This window comes from Larimichthys crocea, chromosome XXIII, assembly GCF_000972845.2.
Source record: "Larimichthys crocea isolate SSNF chromosome XXIII, L_crocea_2.0, whole genome shotgun sequence".
Lineage (NCBI taxonomy): Eukaryota > Metazoa > Chordata > Actinopteri > Sciaenidae > Larimichthys > Larimichthys crocea.
Window position 1 is genome coordinate 1,256,699 of NC_040033.1, and position 6,921 is coordinate 1,263,619.

Consider the following 6,921-nt stretch of genomic DNA (forward strand, 5'->3'; position numbering starts at 1 on the left):
AAATCTGCCAAATTTTGCTGCAGACTTGCCCCTGGGTGCACATTTAAAAACCTGCTGGTCTAGCTAACTGTAGCTAACATAATCTGCAAATGCTGTGTTCTGTCCATAGCTCCGAGGCTTGTGTTACATTTTGGCTTTTTTAAATGAACAGCGAAATAAAGTGCATGGCGGAACATCATAGTTCAGTATTATCAGAAGAATCGGTAAAAAAAAAAAAAAGACAATAAAGTCCCACGGCATCTTTGACAGACTGTAAAGTAGCCGTGGTTACGGAGTGGATCCTCCATCATATCAGCTGTGGCAGTCCATACCGAGAACATGATAATAATATAAATGAGCAGGCTGATATTTCATGGACAGAGTTTTGCAGTTCGCTCCTGTCCTCCCATATCAAACAGCTGCCTGCTGCTGTGCTAGCTCAGCCTCTGTTCTACTCCAGTAAGTTATGATGTAATTTTCCCTCTCTGCCATGATAACGATAAGAGGAGGAGATACCAGGAGGAGCGTCTTCTATTGGGTTAATATTTGATATTAAACTTTCAGCACCTGCACGAGCCGACTTTGAATTACACCTCGGATATTGTAAATCACACGGAAGCTTCCTAATGTTCTTATCCTTTGTTCTTTGTTCTGTCTTTTAAAAACGTCTGTATCCAACAGGCTGCCCTGTACAGTTTGCACCACAGTATCCGAAACTGAAATGATATATGAATTTGGTGTAAGATGTTGCGATAGAATAACCGAACGGATTTGTGCTGCGCCGGTTGCATTTAAAGTAGCCTTATGTGCTGCGGAGGTTTGACTTGCTCAAGTGTGTTAGGCAAAATGTGAAATGTTATACGTAGTGAGAGGCACTTCACAGGAAGGTGGTGTCTGCAGCACTGGGGAACGATGTGATTTAAGGAGCAAATTTCCTTTTAATGAAATGAAGATGAGTTTTGACGTGGATGAATAAAAGTGTAAATTTTATGTGGCATACAGTAGAGGACAGAATTAACTGCATGAGGCTTCTCGAGGAGAGGGAAGAGGGGAACGCTGTTGCCACTTATACGAGCTTGAGATCACTTACACGTGGGCAACACAACATTTTATTTTCACTAAGTATATTACACACTACCTAGTACACTGGGTTCCATTACATACAGGAGTCACCTGTTGTGACTCATTTGTTTTCCAGGTATTAGTCAGACACGTGTATCTCCATAGAAACTGAGATCAAAACAGAAACGTCGAGCAAAGAAATGTTTATTTTGAGAGCAAACCGCCCCAAAACATGAAAATCTTTTGATTGGATATTTAATTTAAGTTGGTAACTGTTGTATAATCGCAATATTACACGGGAGGCTGTGCGTTAACGTCATTATTGGCACGACAGTGATGACAGGCGCTGAAGTAATTAAAAATGATTCCATTATGATTTCCACTGATTTTATTCATGTAAACAACAAGTAACTTTTAATAGGACTGTTGGTGCGTCCTGTGTCTCGTGAGAATTCTTGCAGACTAAAGAGATGAACTGAGGGTAGTGGAGTAGTAGTTACAGCCCCGATGTCTATGTCTAGAAAAAAAATACTGCATCTTAGAGGCTATTTTTATCATAGCCGAAGGGAAACTGTCACCACACAAAAGATTTCCAGTTTTCCAGCATTTTTTTTGACTGCTGAAAATAAACATGTCGGACCTTCATCGATCCCCAAAGCTATTATCTTTATAAAAAGAAGGGTATGCTAATAGCATCGAAGTCATCAGCGAGATTTAATCAACTCACCAGAACGGAGTATTCCATATCTATTTCCACCTCACACTTTCCTGCAGGTGTGCTACAGTGCTGCTCAGCCCCTATAATGAAAGCCCCCCCCCCCAGCACCCTCTCTAGAAATCATTACAATCTCCCTCTACCTCTAGGGTCAGTAAACTAATAGTCATTCACCTGTGTGACAGGAAATCTTTCCCAAGTTGCCATTGGGGGCCGGCGAGGTTGTGTTTAAGGTTACAGAGTCGAGTCGAGCCAGAGATGACTGCTTATTGTTTGGATGCATCCTGATGATTAAGCGCGCGTGTCGGATCGGAAGCAGTTTCATCACAAATGCGGAGGGTGGGGTTTACATGCATATCCTGCTAATTGCCTGTCGTTCTGATATTCACTGAGACACAGCGGAGAACTTTATAAATAGGTAGAGGGAACGAATTGGCAGTGAAACATCTTCCATCATCCACTTGTTCTCGTGCCTGTGCATGCCTCCACTGACTTCCATGACCACGAGCATTACTGCCCACTGTTTGGTGTAGTGGATTTCTCAGAGGGGTGGCACAAATGTATTCAAAGGCACAAAGGCTTCAGGGTCTCTAAAGGGTTATTTTAAGCTCTGCTCTATTCAGAACATGTATGAAAGAAGGCTCATTAAATGAAATGCTGTAACCTAAGGAGGGACAATATACAGACCTCAGTGTGGTAAATAGTTTTGAAAGGAAATGCATTTAAGTGGAATTGTATGCTGGCCATGAAAAGCTGTCAGTGATGTGTCAAAACAACCTGTTATTATTGTATTATGAGCTACAATGTTCAAACTGCACAAATGGTAAAGTCTCCGAGGACCCGCTTCACCTTTTATCTTACATAACTCAACAAACCAAGCTCGCTGTTCCGTGTGTTCGTAGGGCAAAAACAGTCGCGTCCTCAATATTAAAATGGTATCTTAAGGTAACCGCATCCTCCCTTCCTTCTATTTTCACCACTACTTCAAACAACACTCTTATACCGCAGGGAAGGATATATTTGTTTGCTTTCCAGAAAAGAGCCTCAGCATCACTCAGCTGCAGAAGCTGTGAGGGTTTCTTTTACCTCTGTGGAGTATTTCTACCACAGAGAATGTCCAAAAAGCTGACAAACCGAACAGAGACAAATCTATATAAATAATTGCTGAGTGGAGTGGAGAGGAGTCGCCCATCATTCAGAGCAGAAGCGTGCGCAATATCTCCTGGAGATTGAGAGTCATCCATCACCGCAGGACTTTAATTTGAGATGTTTAGGACTGTTGCTGATGATTGTCTGAGAGCCGGAGAGAGCCTTGTCTTAGAGGTCTGCAGGGGTCTTTGCACAGTGTAGTTAGCTGTGGGAGAAATTGCTGCCTGACACAAAGTGCATTCATACAAGTACAATAGTTTCATTTGGCCTTGAGACTGCAGACAGAACAACCAAATCCACCTCCCGATTAGCATTCAGATGCTTTAAACTGTGCAATGTTCAGATGCTCCCTGACAGTCGGCTTATTATATCTGGTGCTGCTACACACACACACAGGTTTGCACATGGATTCACATATGCACACTCAAACACACCTCATTTAGAGCGAAATTATGTCAAAATGAGTCCATCGAGTTGTGGGGGTGGGGCGGAGATTGAAGAGCTCAAGGTAAAGAGAGTCTGGAGACTCCAAATAATCTCAAGTATCGATTCTATTTAAGACCGAGGCTCTTGATGGACACTTATTTGAAAATGTGGTGATAGGTGGCATATCCGGCTGACTGATCACTGTAAGTTGTGCTTACGGTAAAGGCTGAGGAGGACCATCCGTAAATAACAGCTCGGTCTAATCAAACAGTGCAGCGGATGCGAAGCAATGATGACAGCTTAGCCGACAAGAGCTTTAATTTACCACAAAGCACTCAGTCTTTCCATTAGATTTCGACGGACACGGTCAGAGTAGAGTAAGGCATGAGGTGCAGGGCTGACTTTAGATTCAGCCTGGCTGGTAGATTTGCTGTGTCAGATGCATGGCTGGCCAGAAAGGCATGTTTACTGTTGGTCGTACTGGGTTTCTGCATTTGAAACACACTTATAATAGACGTTTCTGAGTCACAGGAACAAATGATATGAATTGCATTGATGCAAGTTCTACAAAGGCATTTGAGCATTATTGCCTGATGATATATCTGAAAACTTAATTGCACAGTGGTATAATTAAAAGCTCAAATAATTTCGGTCGACAAGAACTGAGACTTGATTAAATCTGTGCAAATGGAAGGCGGTCCTTCCACAGTGTGAAACGAGGTCATCCCATGTAACAGCGTTCAGTTTAAGACAATATGATGGGACGCCGCTTCACGTCCTTGCAGAGAGGTTTCACCTCTCGCATTAACAAGCAGCAGAAAAAGACACAACACTGGCGATTATTTCTAAAATAAAGAGAGTTCGTCAACAGGTTAATTAGGGTTAATATTCCCTTTCCACTTCACTCTGACAGTTTGTCATGATATGCACTCGAGCCAGGTAGTGTCACTGTCATCACTGAATATACCACAAGTATCTTGCGTGTCTCTTCATTTATCCCCTCTAATGCAGTCATAATACCTGAGCGGTTGGTGGCTGCATGCCCTGAATGCTCATTTTCTGCACAGTAGCCTCTGTGTACTCAAAGAGTCCGGCTCCTCTTTTTTCCTCTGGAAGTGGACTCCTTGGAGCGTAATTTGATTATTCCAAAGCAGGTGTTTTCAGCTGAATGCTGATAAGAAGAACTCTGACGGTGAAGTGAGTTACGTTCGATGTGTTTAAAGTAGAAGGCGAGGGCTTATTTTTTTTATCTAATCCAAAAAAGACTGGCAAAACGGTGCTAGAATTCCTTCAATCCAACTGAAATAATGTTACACACATATACAGATCATGGCATGAGAGTAATCTGCATGATAATAATAGATGTGTAGATTAGTTTAAAAGTCCATGAAGTGGAAACAGTCATTGGATTATGTTTGTCTTTGTCCATGTGGCTGCCAGGCGATGCAACACAGTACTCGGGATTATTGTGCCACGAGGGGATTTGAGAAGATGCAAAGTTGATGGTTTAACAACGTGCAGTGGGACTTGCTGATGTAACAATTGAATGTCTAAGTTTACAAGAAATGCAGCTCAGCGTCTCTCCAGGGCACATTTCGCCTGCTTTGTGTTTCTGATATTTCCTTTCGGGATCATCCGAATAAGCATCTGTTACTGCCGAATGGGGGCAAGGTTACATCTGTGATCCGTGTTGTTTTTCTCCAGCAAATCAGACTCTGTCAATCCTCTTTGATATCCTCTTAGATTGTTCTCCCCTAATCCCTCTCCACCACCACCACCACAAGAACGGACTTACCCTCTAATAATACTGGCTGATACACAGTGTGTGCAAACAAAAGGAATAATCTCAAGGCTGCGATTGAGCCATCAGACCCCATGTGCTCCCATGCTCGACTGAAAACAGTGTCACAGACTGTCTGCTGCATCTAAACTGCATGCACGGTGCTTGTCCTTGAGGTTGCACGTAGAATTGGCTATTAATTCCTCTAATTCCCATTGTCATGATCATGAATGGGAATGAAACGTGGATAGACATGTTTATAGTTTTGCTGCCTTATTCACAGATCAACTTGCCAAAAGCACTTGACGTGCCGTCGGATGATAATCGGTGTTGAACGCTCTCCAGCACAGAGTTGAGAAGCTGCACAGCCTTTCATATGCAGATGACTGAAAAACAACTCAGACCTACAAATGGGGTCGGCACATTGGACACGTGAACCAATCTGCTTTTGAAATGACACTTAACAGGATTCTCATTTCACACACACACACACACACACACAGACTGCCGGAGTGTTTGCGATCCACTGACTTCAACATCAACTCCTTTCGGTTTGAAATATCGTCAAGGGCACAGCTGAAGCACATTTCATCACACTTAACCAGCTGTTAGAGAGAAGTGTCTCAACTGCGTGTTTGCCTAGGGAACCACACACGCAGCACAGTCGAATAAAACACCTTCTGTTATCCGACGCTCTGTCAACAAGCTTTTTAAATGTGCATCAGCTGCACAAACCCAAGTAACACAGCGGAGTTCCTGGAGCAGTTTAAATACCAAGAAGGTGAAAACTTGAGGAGACACACTTACCTTCAGGGAGACACTTTAGAGCAGAGATGCAGCCAGTTTAATCCAAAGAATCATGAATCAAACTGTCCTGTTTTTTTGTTGTTGTTTTGTTTGTTTGACTCTCTCCTTCACTCCTCTCTTTAATTCCCTCTCTCACCCTGCTCTCCTCTTTGCTTCCTTTCTTTCATTATCCCACTCGGCTCGTGTTCAGTTTAGGAGCCCACGCCGGAGAACAGAACGGATGCGCCCGCTCGAGCTGCAGACAGACAACAGCTTGAGAGAGAATAGCTGCACGGGAATAAACGGGAGCTGTACCAAAGTGGAGAGTGTGTGTGTGTGTGTGTGTCCACACGGCTACAGAATGACGACTGAGGAAGAGAGAGAGAGAGAGCGAGCAGTGAAGTGAGAGAGTGTGTGTGTGCATCAGAGGATGAGAGTGAGAGAGGGAGTGTATGCAAAAGGAAAGAGAGAGAGAGAGAGCATGTGAGGGGGTTTGAGCGCTGCTGGGCTCGGTGGCGGGCGACAGTCGTGATTGCGTTGGCGCATGGGAGCAGCGCAACACCCCCCCACCTCCTCCCCTCCCTCCCTCCTGTCTCCCATCAGGTCCCCAGAGCACTGGGGGATCTTCATCATCAAGCAGATTAAAGGGAACTAGCAAGCAAGCAACCCCCCCCTTCCTCCATCCCATGACACACACACACACACAGTAAACCGGTGGCGTGTGCTGTGGTCACCGGGGATATTCTAATCAAAGAGACACTTCTTTTGTCCAGAGCTTCATGTGTGCTCTGCAGGAGCAAAGGTCCAACTAAAATTAGAGAACTTCTCGCTCTGGGTTGCACTCAGAAGTGAGTGAATTAATATTTATTTTGAAGATGAGTGCGGTAATGTTCTGTGGAAGGTTGGTGTTGTTGGTGTTGTTGGTGTTCGGCCATTGGAACTGGAAATGTGCCAGTCAGTTGTAAAGCTGTTTAAAGCTCCTACAATTGACTTCCTACTTAATGGTATTAACGTGCGTCTCTGT

At 43.9% G+C, this 6,921-nt stretch overlaps 1 protein-coding gene across 1 annotated transcript in view; it reads right to left on the reverse strand.

The window, feature by feature from the left end:
• The window catches only part of LOC104931619 (cadherin-12), a 91,688-nt gene extending 85,420 nt beyond the window's left edge, over nt 1–6,268 (reverse strand). Inside the window, exon 1 of the mRNA XM_019279374.2 lies at nt 5,919–6,268. The gene's annotated coding sequence lies outside the window, so the exon portion shown is untranslated. The remainder of the gene's footprint in view (nt 1–5,918) is intronic.
• Between the last annotated feature and the right edge of the window lie 653 nt (nt 6,269–6,921).